Source organism: Diabrotica undecimpunctata, chromosome 6 (genome assembly GCF_040954645.1).
Source record: "Diabrotica undecimpunctata isolate CICGRU chromosome 6, icDiaUnde3, whole genome shotgun sequence".
NCBI classification, from domain to species: domain Eukaryota; kingdom Metazoa; phylum Arthropoda; class Insecta; order Coleoptera; family Chrysomelidae; genus Diabrotica; species Diabrotica undecimpunctata.
The window spans coordinates 71572380-71588607 of NC_092808.1; positions in this window are offsets into that span (position 1 = coordinate 71572380).

Genomic DNA, 16228 nt, shown 5'->3' on the forward strand with positions numbered 1-16228 from the left:
GCAAGCAAAGTTTAGAGAAATTCTATATTTTGGAAAGTATAATTACAATTTAAAATCAAATATGGTAGATTATGCATTAAAACTGATAACAGTTGCAAAATATTTAGAACCACCATTTAGAGAGGATGAAACAGTCTTAAATGTATCTAGACATTTTGACGCTGATGTTGTCCAAACAGTAACTGTACAAAATATTTAAACAATAGATAGTTTTATTAATTTTATTTAAAGAATACAAAGAGGCAATATGAAAAGTAATAATAACAACAGAAAAAACAATAATAACTTTCAATATAATAAAAATGATAATCAACAATATAGACAATCATATAATAATTATAGATATGGTAATAATTTACAAAACTTTAATAATAATAACAGTAATCAAAATAGACAGAACTTTAATAACAATACTAGTTATAATAGACAAAATTTTAATAATAATACTAATTATAATAGACAACATTTGAATAACAGTACTAATAATAATAGACAAGATTTTAACAATAGAAGAAATACAGAGCGACCTAACTATAACAGACAGGTTAATTGTGTTCGAAGGAATAGAAGCTGTGAAGACAGGGAACGAAATAGTACAAGGCAAGAAAATGTGAGTAGAAGTCATAGTAGGGAAAGACATAGGACATCAGCTCCAAGTGGTCAGATACCATCTGACAATTCTAATAATCAAAATTTTGTGCAGTAAACTTTCTAAATTACAAGTTAGGCCATTGCAATTATGAAAAACCTTCTGAATTTATTTCTTTAGATGAAGAGAAAATTATTGAATCTATTAATTTAATTTATATAAATGCTTTGGCCAAAAATAAAAAAATAAAATGATTAAAATTATGATAGATACTGGTTCAGAAAGTACTTTAGTCTCGGAGAATTTTATTTTTAATACATTAAAATTATCAGATATAATAAAGATTCCAAAAATTAAAATTATTGGTGCAAATAATAAGAAGTTGGGTGAAATTGATAAACTAGCCAATTTTAAAATTAATATTCTTAATAAAGAAATTAATATGCAAGGATTTATTGTCAAGGATTTATGTGTTGATATATTAATGGGAAATGATGAATTGGAAAAGAAGAAAGTAAAGATAGATTTTGAAGAAAAAATGGTAACTTTGGAAGGGCAAATAATTAAATTTATGCAGAAAGATGAGGTGGAAGAAAGGAATAAGAGTTGATAGGATATTATTAAAAGAAAATAATGATGTTTATGAAGAAGAAATGTATTTTGATGATAGGGAAATGTCCCAAAAGAATGTAAAGAATAATTATTGTAGTGAATATTTAAGGAATGGAAATTTTAAGCAGATGGATGCCTACGAGGTGGAGTGCGTAAAATTGGAAGCAAGGAATAATGAGTACATAATGAAGAATAATGTTATTTGTAAAGAAGAAGATATGATGAAAGTTTTAAATTGCCCTGAAGAATATAAATTAATAGTCATTTCCATATTGCAGCAACACAAGGGACTTGTCAATAAAGAAAATAGAATTGCACAAAATTATATCCATAGTATAAAAGTTAAAGAAGAAAAAGATTTTAAAACAAAATCATACCCAATACCATATAAATACAGAGAAGAAGTAAACAAAACAATTAATAATATGTTAGAAGATGGGATCATTGAGAAGGCAGACACACGTTTTATAAATCCTATAGTAGTAGTACGTAAAAGATCAGGTGAAATCAGGTTATGTTTGGATGCAAGGAATATTAACAAGATTACTCAAAAGCAATTTGAAGCACCAATGAGTATAGATGGAATACTAGGAAGAATTACAGGAATGTCATGTTTCACTAAAATTGATTTACAGCATAGCTTTTGGTTAATACCTCTAGAAAGAAAAAGTAGACAGTATACAGGATTTCAGATAGATGGAGTAGTATATCAATTCAAAGTAGTACCATTTGGACTTCAATCATCTTGCAGTGCTCTATGTAGATGTCTTCATGATATTTTGGATCAATATGAACATTTTGTAATTCACTACATTGATGATATATTAATTTTTTCTAAAACGGCTGAAGATCATGAGAAACACCTAAAAATTATAATAAATAGATTAGACAAAGTTGGACTAAAAATAAATCAAGAAAAATGTACATTTTTTCAAAAAGAAGTCATATATCTAGGTTATAAACTTAACACTAAGGGAATCGAAATGGATCCAGAACGGACACAAGTCATTCAGCAATATAAAACACCACACAATTTAAGAACTTTAAGAGGATTTATTGGAATAATTAATTATTATAAAAGGATGATACCAGATCTAAGTATAAAAGAACTTCCATTACTTGAACTACTGAGAAAAGGTGTAAAATGGAGATGGGATCAGAGAAGAGAACTAGCATTCCAAGAGATTAAAAACATTTTTCTGTCAAATTTGAAAATATACTATCCTGACTACACACAGCCATTCATATTAAGAACAGATGCATCAATAGAGAGATTATCAGGGGTATTATTACAAATACATGATGGGGTCGAATACCCAATACAATTCATTTCAAGAATCACAAAGCCACATGAAAAGGGTTACTCAGTTTCAGAATTAGAACTAGCAAGTATAATACACTGTGTCACAAAATTAAGATTTTATTTGTTGGGTAATGAATTTACTATAGAAACAGATCATCAAGCTTTAACGTCTATATTAAATAACAAATATGGAAACAGTAGAATACATCGATGGAGTCTAATATTGAGTGAATACTCCTTTGAAATCAAATACATTTCTGGAAAATCCAATATAGTGGCAGATGCTTTATCAAGGTTAGAAAATACATCACAAAAAGGGCAGCGAACAATAAAAATTGGATTAAATCAATTAGTAGAAAGTACAGGATTATATTCTAAAGAAGAAATTATAAGAGATCAGATCAATTTGAGTGAAAAACAAAAAGTCCTTAGGAAAGATGGGGTATATTATAAAATAATAAATGGCATAGAAGTATATGTAATAACTAGAACTTTAGCAAAGAAAATATTGAAAAATTTACATAACAATTATATGCATATTGGTTCAAGAAAGCTATGGATGCTATTTAGGGACAATTATTTTGCAAAGAATGACATAAGTATTAGCAAAAGAAATTACTACCCAATGCCAAATATGTCAAATAAACAAAGAAAAGAATTTCAAAAACCAGAACACATATAGATCTAATGTTGTATATGAAAAACTAAATACAGTTTCCATGGATTTTATTTCAAATTTAGTTCTCAGTCCAACAGGAAAAAAGCATATACTAGTGATAGTTGATTTATATACAAAATTTATTAAACTATATCCCTGCTCCAGAACAAATGTTAAAACATTAAAATTATATATTAATCAATTTTTCGAAGAAATAGGACCATTTAGAAATTGCATAATAGATAATGCTACATATTTTAACAACCAAAAATTTCGGGCATTTTGTGAGAAAAAGGGAATCAACATTCATTTTACAAGTATCAGACATCCTCAGGCAAATCCTGCAGAAAGATATATTAAAGAAGTTATAAAATATTTAAGGATACTGTGCCAAAATCAACATGAAACTTGGCAGCAACATATACCACAAGTAGAATATTTTTTAAATAATACACATAATTTGAATACAGAGGAAGTACCAGAATATTTAATGTTTGGCCATATAGGAAACAGAAAGTGGATTAGTGAATATAATCAGGATATGTTAGAACAAGTAATGCAGAAAGTGAATAACCGAATTAGGAGGAAAGCTGAAAAATATATCAGAAGACAAACTCGAAATATAAAAAACCAATCACATTTCAAAAAGGAGACCTAGTGTTCATTCGTTTACTTAGAAAAAGTAATGTTAAAGAAAATCGTTGTAAGAAATTTCAACCAATGTTTGAAGGTCCATACAGAATTGAAAATCAGAATGGACTAAATAGTTATGTGTTAATAGATGCAGAGAACAGACTAAGAGGCATGTTTCATATCAACGACATTTTTCAATATCATGAAGAGATTGAATAATGTTTTCTATACCTTTAACACAAATATAATAACACTAATAACTTATTGATAGATCCATTTCATAGATAGATGGTAGATTTCTTTGTTGTGAATCAATTTGACATCATACTTGTTGAATTTTGTATATATGGAAATTATTGTGTACCCTAAAAATCATAATTTTGTGGTTAGATACAGATTGATTGTGTAAATGTCTTTCTAATATAATAAAGTTTAAAACTTACCAATTCATATGGATGAAAGCCTGTTGAATGGAAATAATTCCTAAAATTTGTCTATAAATAAACATAACACAATAATAGATGATTAGATTATATTGTTTATGTTCTCCGTAGTTTCCATTGCTTTATTTGACATGACAGTTTGACATAGACAGCGAACAGGGATGTATTTAACACATTTTAAATAAAAAAAAATTGATTTATTAAATTTAATAAGGTATGAGAAAATTAATATTTAAAAAAATAATAAGAAAATTATTTATTTTAAATATTATTTTGGGGTATTGATATGATATAGGAGAAAGAAAGATATTGTTTAAAAAATTAATTTATAAGTTATATACTAGATAATTTTAGATATAACAAGTATTTGGTTATTTTAAGAAGTTATATACTAGAGAATTTAATAAAAATATATTTATGTGAGGGCATTTTTAATAAATTAGCATATAATAAGTGTAAAAAGTTGTATTTTAATGTTGTAAATATATTTAAGTGAGTCATGTGCATAGGCAACCAACTATACAGTAAATTGACAGACAGAAATTAATCATAATACGAATATAAAGTGGGGTTATAATAATAATGTTAGTTTAGAATGTTTAATTTATATATATTTAATGATTTAAATGTTTATTCTGATCTGAAAAGCCTAAATGTCAACAAAATTATTAATAGAAAAGAATGGAATTCTCTGGATCACCGGAGATGGCCATGTTTGCGAAATGGTTTGTTCCAGAAAATTCAGACATGTATTTAATAGAACAAATGGAACATGATTTATTGCCAGATGATTCTAGAACAGAAAAAAATATATAAATACCCGGTGATTTGGATTAGAAGCGATCAGTTATGAGTTACAGTTACTATGAGTCCAGTTTTATTATGAAAGTTAGTAGAAGATAGACTCATTAAGTTATTGAAGTCAATTGTTCAGAATTTTCAAGATAGTGCAGTCAGAAAAGTTTTAGTAAGAAAGTAGGTCCAGTCCATTCAGTTACAAATAGTCCAATTGTTTAATACAGTGAGTTAAATGAAGATTAAAAATTATGCATATATTTTAATGCACATTTATAATTATACACAAATAATTATTGAAGATTAAAAAGTATATTAGAAGAATATTGGATGGATATTGGAAGGAAATAAAATTATATTATGATTGGAGATTAGTGTAAATCAACTTATAATAATTGGATATTGGTATATTGAAAAGAAGAATAAATATAAATGCTGTTTGCTGGTTTGCTTGGTGGTTTATAAATGCTGGTGAAGAAAAATATATCTTAAATTGGTAGAAGCTGATAATTGGAAAAAGTAATTTCACAAAAACAAGGATAACCGAAGTACAAAGACATTCAGTGGTGATTAGAATCTATATAGTGGAAAACAGTTCATTTAGGCATTCAGTGAAAGAAAGGTACAAAATTTTGTTAATATAATTTAGTTAATGTCATAACAATTTCAATTTTGAAGATAGTTTGTTTAAATTTTACATTGTCTATAGAATTTAATTAGTTTTATAAGAATATCAATTTAAATATAGTTTATTTTAAATTTACATTGGCTAGGTTAGATATATATGTGTGTTTCATAATAGTTATAATAAAGTCAGTTTTAAAAAGTACTTACAAACTAATATATATATATATATATATATATATATATATATATATATATATATATATATATATATATATATATATATAGGGCCTGCGTAGCGCAAGCGGTAGGATGCTTGCATCGCAAGCCGGTGGTCCGGAGTTCGAATCCTACCGCCGGCAAGAACATCTAGACATTTTAAAAATGTCTATAGGCCCCAGGTCGACTCAGCCTGAATAAAAATGAGTACCTTGGGTAAAACCAGGGGTCATAATAGACGGTTGAAGCGTAGCACTGGCCATGTTACCTTCCTTGTATACCGTAGGCCCTAGATATAGCAGACTACCCTGCTATACTCCCGCGACAGCGGTACAAAACGGGAGACTATTATTATATATATATATATATATGTATATATATATATATATATATATATATATATATATATATATATATATATATATATATTGTTATGATGTATTGTTTGTGTAATTTCTAATCACTATTTTTCTTTCTCCTATATCATATCAATATATATATATATATATATATATATATATATATATAAGAAATACTGGATATTATTGACTGTCGATATAAACAAACAACACAGTATATTAGGGCTGCAGTCAGTAGGTTTGGCCGGGATGTTATAAAAACAATTTGAGATATGTTGTAAATATTTACACTTTCTTCTAATTACAGTGTCTTGAAGAAGGAATAACAGAATTCCGAAAGCTCGACCAAAAGTCAAAAGAGTGTTTCTATAACATCCCGGCCAAACCTACTGACTGCAGCCCTAATAAACTGTGTTGTTTGTATATATATATATATATATATATATATATATATATATATATATATATATATATATAATAGGTTTCTCAACTACCACTCATATCCTTTTAAATATAAATTAAACCTAATTATAGCTTTAAGCTGCAGGCTAAATAGACTAACACATCCGGTTAATCGAAGGGAATCCCTTCAATTACTTAAAAATGTTCTGATTGAGAATTCCTACCCATCCTCCCTTATTAATAAATACCTTTTCTTACAAAGCTATGGTTCCTCTTTAAATGACATACCCAATGGTGACCAACTTAGAACAATATCAAATAATTCCATTAATAACACTGTTCTGCCTAATACTGTACTTGCAACTCCAAGTACCATTACTCATCTCTACCTTATTTTCCTCAAGTTACTGAAATGCTCGTTAAACTGTACAAACAGAATAATGTACCTGTTAAAATTGCAGTTAAGAATGCTAAGACTGTCAGAAATGTGTTTTCTAAAACTAAAACAACCTTGTCCCTTCTGGAACAAGTTAATGTCATCTATCTTATACCTTATGCTGATTGTGACTAATATTACATCGGTCAGACAGGGAAATCACTGAGAGGGCGTCTTACGACACACCGCAGTAATATCAACTTATCTAAGCATACTTGTGCTCTTGCACAGCATGCTATTAACTCTAAGCACAAAGTGAACTTTAATGAAGTTAAGATTCTTGGCAATGAGTGCAATCTCGTCAAAAGACAGTCTGTGAAAATGTGTTCAATACTAAAACACCCTAATGCTCTTAATAAGAGAACTGACATTAGTAACTTGAGCCAAATTTATCATGCATTAATTTTACAGAATTAGGCTTAATATGTTGTTTACTTTAAATTGTCCCCTAAGATGTTTTTTATCATATTTTCATGTTTAATAATTTCAAATAAAAATAAAATAAAATAAACTTTTTCTTTCTTTATTTAAATTAGATTCATTCAACATACATTTTATTAATTATTTTGTCAATATTACATTTACATATATTAAGTAATTGTTTTTTGATTGACTTGTTTAGTAATTTTTTTTAATTGAAAATGATTCATAGAATCTTGCTATGAACCTTGGACTGTGGAAATTAAATCAATCTTCACCTGTTGGCTGGCTAGCCAGTCACAACGTAAATTTTATAATATATGATATTTTTGGATTGACCTCGCTTGCTTTGTTCATTGGTTTTCTCAACCAATCACTGGGGGGAAAATGGTGATCTTAACCACCATTTCCTTTCATTTTTTGGCTTTTTAATGACAAGTTGTCACCCAAATTTAACATATTCTTTAAATGTATCGCTCTATTGCACTAGAGGTTGGTATTTCGCCTTGCTGTTCTGTCATATTTTGACCTCAAGGCCACTGTCTTTTCACGTTGTTGGCGTGGGTGTTACAGCTGTTACTTTCATTTACCTGCGGCATCTAGTAAGCTAAAGACTGGTAACTTCATTTTACTTTTAAATATTATATTTCAATCCTAATCTATTCCCTTCTAATCTATTCCCAATAATGTTACCTAAAGTCAAAATTAAATTTAACTGATAATATACTGTTGAAAGTGCATCTTATGATCTTTCTAGTTCTCTACATATTAATATTAATGTTTTTTACTTAAGGATTTTTTATATACATGTATGATTATCACATGTTCTTTGGCTGTGCTAAGTTTGTTAATTTGTAAACTGTACCTAGTTTCAATTAATTGTTTATACAACTTGATCTCAAAATGTCCATTGTCGTAAGCTTTTTCACACATTTAATATCATTGACTGCTACATGTCTTTTTAAGGTACCACACATATAATAATTTTTCTATGGATGTTTGGTTTTTTATATTGTTCTTTTTAGATGAACTGATGATGCTATCTGAGTAGAAAGCGAAACGTCTTCAATAAATAGATGAAGTAGCCACTTTCTTTGTCTTTTATTTCTCCACTTTGACCGAAAAACCCATCACTCTTCGAGTGTTCCTTAATTTATATATATATATATATATATATATATATATATATATATATATATATATATATATATATATATATATGTATATATATATATACATATATATATATATTTATATATATATATATATATATATATATATATATATATATATATATATATATATATGTATATATATATATACATATATATATATTTATATATATATATATATATATATATATATATATATATATATATATATATATATATATATATATATATATATAATATATACTCAATGACATTAGAAGTGTTACACCTAGAAGGAATAAATTCTTGAACTTAATTTTTTGACAACAGAATGACAACATATAAAACATGCTATGATAACAATATCAATGTTTTATCTTTTCTACTTTTTGTAAAAATAAAGTTTTACCTTTAAATTTTTTTGTTAAGATACCGATTTGTAAAAACCGGTTTGTATAGAAATTTTTAGTTATTATTCCTCAGTCTAATTGTATTCAGTGTAAGAAAACGCCTTGAGTTCGAAGACATCAAAATTACCACCATGTAAGCGATTTTGACAGGAGCAGAATTATTGCGTATAGAGATATGGGTTTGTCGTATCGCGAAATAGCCGTGGCGTTAATTGTACGGTAATGACGGTTATCCGTGTCTGTCGTGTGTGGACAAACGAAGGTAGAGGAACACGAAGAAGATCTACTGGTCAACCGAGGCGTACCACAGAGCGTCAAGATATGCGCTTTAGATTACTTGCTCTGCGAGACTGTTTTGCTACTACGCGTCAAATTGCTAACCAATGGTTTGGAGTAGTAGGTAGACCTGTTAGTATGCGTACACTAAACCGTCGCATTCGAGCCTTTGGACTGGTTTCAGTCCGCCCACGACTAGTGCTTCCTTTGACTGCGGATCACTGCCATCAAAGTTTGAATTGGTGCAGAGAACGTAGCATTCAGCGATGAATCAAGATTCTTTTTAGAAACGCATGATGGTCGTAGGATGGTAAGACGCCGTCGTGGAGAGCGACGAGATATCGGGTTTGCTGTTGAGAGACATGTGCACAGGACAGTTGGAGTAATGGTTTGGGGGGCTATTGCCTATGGTAGCCGATCACCACTTGTGTTTATTCGAGGCAATATGACAGCTGCGTGTTATGTTGATGACATCTTACAAACCACTTTACTGCTTTGACTGTCCACTTGGCACCATTTTCCACAGACTCTGGCACAGTTAATACATGAAGTTCAAGTTGCTTGGAACGAGGTGCCACAAGCAGACATCGATCATCTCATTTTGTCAATACCTAGACGTATACAGGAGTGTATTCAGCTACGGGGTCGCCAAACACATTATTAATTTTTTTTTATTACTTGTTAATAAAAATTCTTGACAATGTTATCGTTTCGTTCTTGATATAAATCTACCATGTTGCCAAAAAATTAAGTTCAAGAAATTATTCCTTCTAGGTGTAACACTTCTAATGTCACTGAGTATATATATATATATATATATATATATATATATATATATATATATATATATATATATATATATATATATATAGATATATATATATATATATATATATATATATATATATATATATATATATATATATATATATGTATATATATATAGTAAACTCTTAAATATTGGGGAAATCTGCAAGAAAGACTCTAATGTGTATCAATTGTTTCGCCGAACGTTTTCGCCAAAGAGAATTAATTTGGCTTCTTCAGGGGTGAAAGAGAATAAATTATAATTAGCTACCATATATTATCTATTAAAACATTATTGATCTTACCGTAACTTAGAATTGTAGAGTTAGAATATTAAAAAACTTTGCTAGTAACATAGTGGTGTTTTTTGTTACTATGTGCAAAAAAAGTTTTTTTAAGGTTTGAAATGTATGGTAGCTTTGAACTTGACACGTAAAGGCTTACCCAAGGTTAATCGAAAAACCCAATGTAACTACATTTAAAAGGAGGTAATTCTTTGAATTGTCGGCAATAACTAAATTTTTGATTTTTAGATAGTTTAAAAGTGAGGTTCTGTTTTAGCCAGAACGCAAGCGCTGACAACTTCATTAGTTCGTATGAATCTTTATGTCGTTAAGGTTCATTGGTAAAAAACGAATGAATTTAAATCCCAGTAAAGGGAATATTATTTTGATTTTCTTTATTTAATTATATTATATTGTTCATGTATTATTGCATCTTATTGAGATGTATCTAAGAAAAGCAAGGGAATGTTATATATTTTTTGTTAATGAAAATTAATTATAAAGGTATGTTAGTTGTTAATGGATATATCAGTCAGGTTAGTTATCTGTGATATAGTATTATTCTTGGTATCTGATTTAAGTAACAGGTGGTATATATCGCTTAGATTCTTGATGTCACTCTTAACATTAATGGAGAAATCGTTAAGGAAAATATAAGACATTTCAATGAACTCTCTTTTAGATTTATTGTTCTTACGGTGGAGAATTGTGGTGTTAGTATAGTCCATGAGATGACCAGTGGAATGGACATGTTTGGCTAATGCACAACGGTCAGGGTGAAGTCGAGAATCACTTTTGTGTAGTGTAATATGTATTGTATATATATATATATATATATATATATATATATATATATATATATATATATATATATATATATATATATATATATATATATATATATATATATATATATCTGTAGCCTGGTTTCAAAGATGGCCAACTCCATTTTTTTGAAAATTCAGATATTGACGGATTCTTGTGTAAAATAACATGGGGAATCCAAATCTAAATAGTTTTGGTGTCAAAAATGGCCAGAACAATGTTAAAACTGCATTTGAGTAGTACCCTTGGTTACAAAATCGGCCAGCTCTCAAATATGTTGGTGACAAAAACGGCCATCTCCACAAAGCACCAATCAGATGGCTTCATTCTGTCACGTGACCTCACCGCCTCAGGTGAAACAGAAGACAGCAGTGAACTGAGCTATTCTGGTATGTTGTGACTGGCGTTGTTTTATTGTTTAGTATTTTAAAGTTTTACTAATATACTAAAAAGATATTACTATAATAAACCTGCAGAAATAACATGGAAGAAACTAATGTTGAATCCAATGTTTGTTTTGGGTACAGTTCAAAGGGATTACCTGATGCTCCTTCATGTGGCCACAGAGGGAAGAAAAATTGCAGTTTATTGAAGATGCAAGATATAAATAGGTTTCATAGTGCATTTTATTCTAAAAAGACAAAAGCCAGCCAAGATGCTTTCATTCTTAAGTATTGCACAGCAGAACAACCAAAAAGAACCAGACCAGGAGACGGACCAAGACATACTAAAGGCGTAACCTACCAATATTGTATTGAAACAACAGCAGGAAATAGATTAGAGATATGTAGGAACACGTTTATTAATGTATTGGGAATCACAAAACACAGAGTTGAAGGTGTTTTCACAAGATTTAAAAAAGACGGATGTCTCATCCCCGTGGAAACTCGAGGTGGTTATAGGAAGGCTAACATATATCAGAAAAAAATTGATTATGTAATACATTTTGTAAAGCAGTTTAAAGGCACAGAATCACATTACAGTAGAGCGAAGAGTACTCGTATTTATCTTGATTCCACCCTGTCTATTTCTAAAATGTGGAAGATGTACGAAGAATCCCTTGTTGATGAATTTAAAGTTAAAGAGTCGTTTTTCCGACACATATTCGTAACTAGGTTCAACATTAGCTTTAAAAGGCCTTCGACAGATGTGTGTTCAAGATGCTTCAGTACAAAGAAAAAATTAAAGTTGAAAAAAATGAAGCAATATTGCAAACGCTTAAAGCAGAATACACTGTTCACACTACCCGTGCTAAAGGGTTTTTTAACCTTTTGAAAAAAGATGAACCTAATGTTGCTATAATGTCGTACGACATGCAAAAAAATATGCCTCTGCCAAAGCTCCCAGATCAGAGTGTGTACTATTAAAGACAGTTATACTGCTATAATCTAACGATAGTTTCTGGTTGTTCTACTGGAACCTAAGCTTTACGCAAAGAAAATGTATCAATTTACTCTTGGGCTGAATACGAAATGAAAAAGTCTTCGAATGAAATAGCCTCAGCAGTATTTGAAGAACTTGAGTGCAGATCTAAATCTGGTTACTTTAAAGGAAAAGACACCGTAAGGATGGTAGCTGATGGGTGTCCAGGTCAAAACAAGAATACTATTGTATTAACGATGTGCATTTCTTGGCTGCACAGGACTAAAACTTTAATCACTACAGTGGAGCTTGTGTTTCCTATTACCGGTCACTCATATATGCCTAGTGATAGAATTTCTGGTGGCATAGAACGAAGTTTAAAGAAAAGAGATACAATTGTGCAGTTTGAAGAGTATCATTCAGAATTTAGTAAGCATGGGACAGTCAAACTTTTAGGAAAAGACTGGACCAACCAAGATTGGAAGTCAGAAGCTAAAAACTGTGTTAAAGACCCAAAAAAATCTTCATTTCAAAATTTCACGAGTCAAAAAGTTAATGCTGACCAAGAAACAAAAGTCAGTAACTGTCAGTGGCGAACAAAACTATAGTTTCCCAATTAATTCAAGTTTGAGTGTCATGAGACCAGGGAAAAAAGTGTGGAATATAAACCCAACTGAACTTACGCTTGGAGTCAAAGTGAATGCGTTAAAAATTAAAGACGTGCGGGTTTTATTACAAAAACATTATGGTGAAAAATGGAGTGAAATGGAAAATGTGAAATGGTATCACGAAGTAATAAACAATAATGAAATGATGCCTGAAAATCCACTTCCTGAATGTGAGTGCTTAAATAATGCAGACTGTGATGAAGTCATGAAAGTCAACTAAGTTGTAGTGGATTTTTGATTCAGAATTATTGTAAGATTCAGATATTGTCTACCGATCAAGCAGGTATCTAAAGAACTTTTGTAGTTAGTGTATTGATCGGGTTTTTAAATTTTATTGACAAATATTGTATTAGCCCAATAAATTAATATTTGTAACACATATTTCAACTTTTTTTATTTTCACCAAAAAAATCTTCAGTATATTACTGCTGACTTAAGATATCAGCGACACCATCAGCAATATTTTTGGTGACAAAAACGTCTATCTCCACATGTTGGTTACAAACACGGCCAACTCCATATTTCAACGTTAAATATCCCTTTAACTACAGTAAAAAGCATAAATATTTTTATTCCAAGATGCTCTGGAAATCATTATTAATAAACAAAAAAAAATTCAACTGTACCCATTGTGTGGAAGTAGTTTAAACAGTTTTTTACCTATACTGAAAATTTTGCTAAATGGAGTTGGCCATCTTTGAAACCCGGCTACAGATATATATATATATATATATATATATATATATATATATATATATATATATATATATATATATATATATATATATATATATATATATATATATATATATATATATATACAATTAAGTAAGTTCAAAGAAATAAATCTTTTGGTCACGAGGATATCGGTCAAAGGAGAAATAATAAAAGTAAATCACAGTTCCATGACATTTTCACATTTGAAGACGTTTCGCTTATTTAATTTACAAGCTTCATCAGTTCAATCTAAAAGAATACAAAGGTGGTGGGTAAGAATATAAAAAACATGGAAAATAACTTACGAATGGTGAGTGAAGAAAGTTAAAGTGTAAAACAAACACACCATTCTCTTAGTATCCGTGGTCACAATATTAAAGTTGTAATATTAGCTTAAATGTTCATATGTAGTCGAATTCATGTATAACCATAAGAAAAAGATTACTTTAAAGGTGGAAAAATGGATAAAAACTACTGCGAAGCACTATGTATTTATATATGTATATATATATATACATATATATGTATATATATATATATATATATATATATATATATATATATTATATTTAAAGTTACTTTACTATAACCATATGGCCGGCATTTTTGACAATAAATTGTTAATTAAGTCATGTGTTATTTCAACTATCACCTATCGAAACAGCACCTGTCTTAATCACTTCTTCTTTTTGTTGGCATAGAACAATAACATTATTCAGTCAGAAATATTAGACTTTTCTAATTGTCATACAAAATTAAATTAAAAATTGAATAAATATAGGTCATTCCCCTATATAAACATATCATATTTAATAAATCTTTGGTTTGTAATTAGTCTTGAGTATAGTAGTCAACATGACGGTGAGATGTATGTATTATATACCTTTTTCCGAAGAAACAAGTATATGAATGATGATAATAGATATAAAATAAATTCAAAATTCATCAACATTTTGTTCTCACAAAAGGGAAATAACACATCCGTATAGTTGTTTGTATATCACAATTCTATTATTGTTGTCTTTTTACATTATTGATGTTAGTGGTATAAACATAATATGTCCAAGAAGGGTTAGACATTTACACTTTTTCTTTCTCAAAATTCAAATTTTGACAAATAGTCTGATTGAAAAATATAGAATTATAAAAGCTATATAATAAAAAACATGGTTTGTACATGAAGTTAAGTTTTAAAATGTTTTAATTAAAATTATTAACAATTGTCTTATGGGTTACATTGAATTTAATACACATGAGTTACAGGCAATAAACTGAGTTACAACAGACAGCAAATAACAGCAGTACGTTAGTTGAAAGTGTGGAGGGACAGTATTATGAAAATCTAATATAAGAAGGTGGTACTTTTTTATTTTTAGTGAATTTTTGTTGTAAAACATAAGTGTAAACAGTGCTGAATCGCTGTTTCCATGAATATTGGCCAACGGTTCGTACAAAGTTCTACTGCGTGCTCAGCGGTTTCTATGGGAATGGGATGATGAAATCTGAAGTTGGCGAACTTAAGATAGTTTAAGGTTAATATTTTCTCATATAACAGCTCCCCTTATTAGTGAAAAGTCAATGCCATTGCTTTGACTTTTACAGAGTAATTGGTGTTTCTGCTTCGATTTCTTGTTGGACATTGGGTCTTTTTCTGAAGGAGGTTAAGCTTTGTAGTTTCTGTCTAATGGAATTTCTGCGTGGTAATGAAGTTGAAGAAAAACAATACCTACAAATTTTACCCTCAGAAGTAAAGAATGCCCTACATAATGCAAAACAAGGAAAAGCACCGGGTCCTGATCAAATTCCAGTTGAACTGTTAAAAGCCTTAGATGACGGTAATATAAAGAGACTCACCCGAATTCTCAACCACATATATGTAGAGGGCAACATCCCGGAAGAATGGCTTAAATCGATATTTTTACCTCTACCAAAAAACAACAATCCCAAATCATGTAATGACTATAGATTGATGAGCCTAATGTGCCACCCTTTAAAGATTCTCTTGAAAATTGTTCAAAACCGAATTTATAAGAAATGTGAGGAGCAGATAGATGAAACTCAGTTTGGCTTCAGAGGAGGCATGGGTACAAGAGAAGCATTATTTGCGTTGACGGTACTCTTGCAGAAATGTCGGGAATATAACAAGAGTGCATATGTATGCTTCATAGACTTTAGGAAGGCCTTTGACCGAGTGCAGCATATGAAGTTAATAGATGAATTATAAAACATCAATTT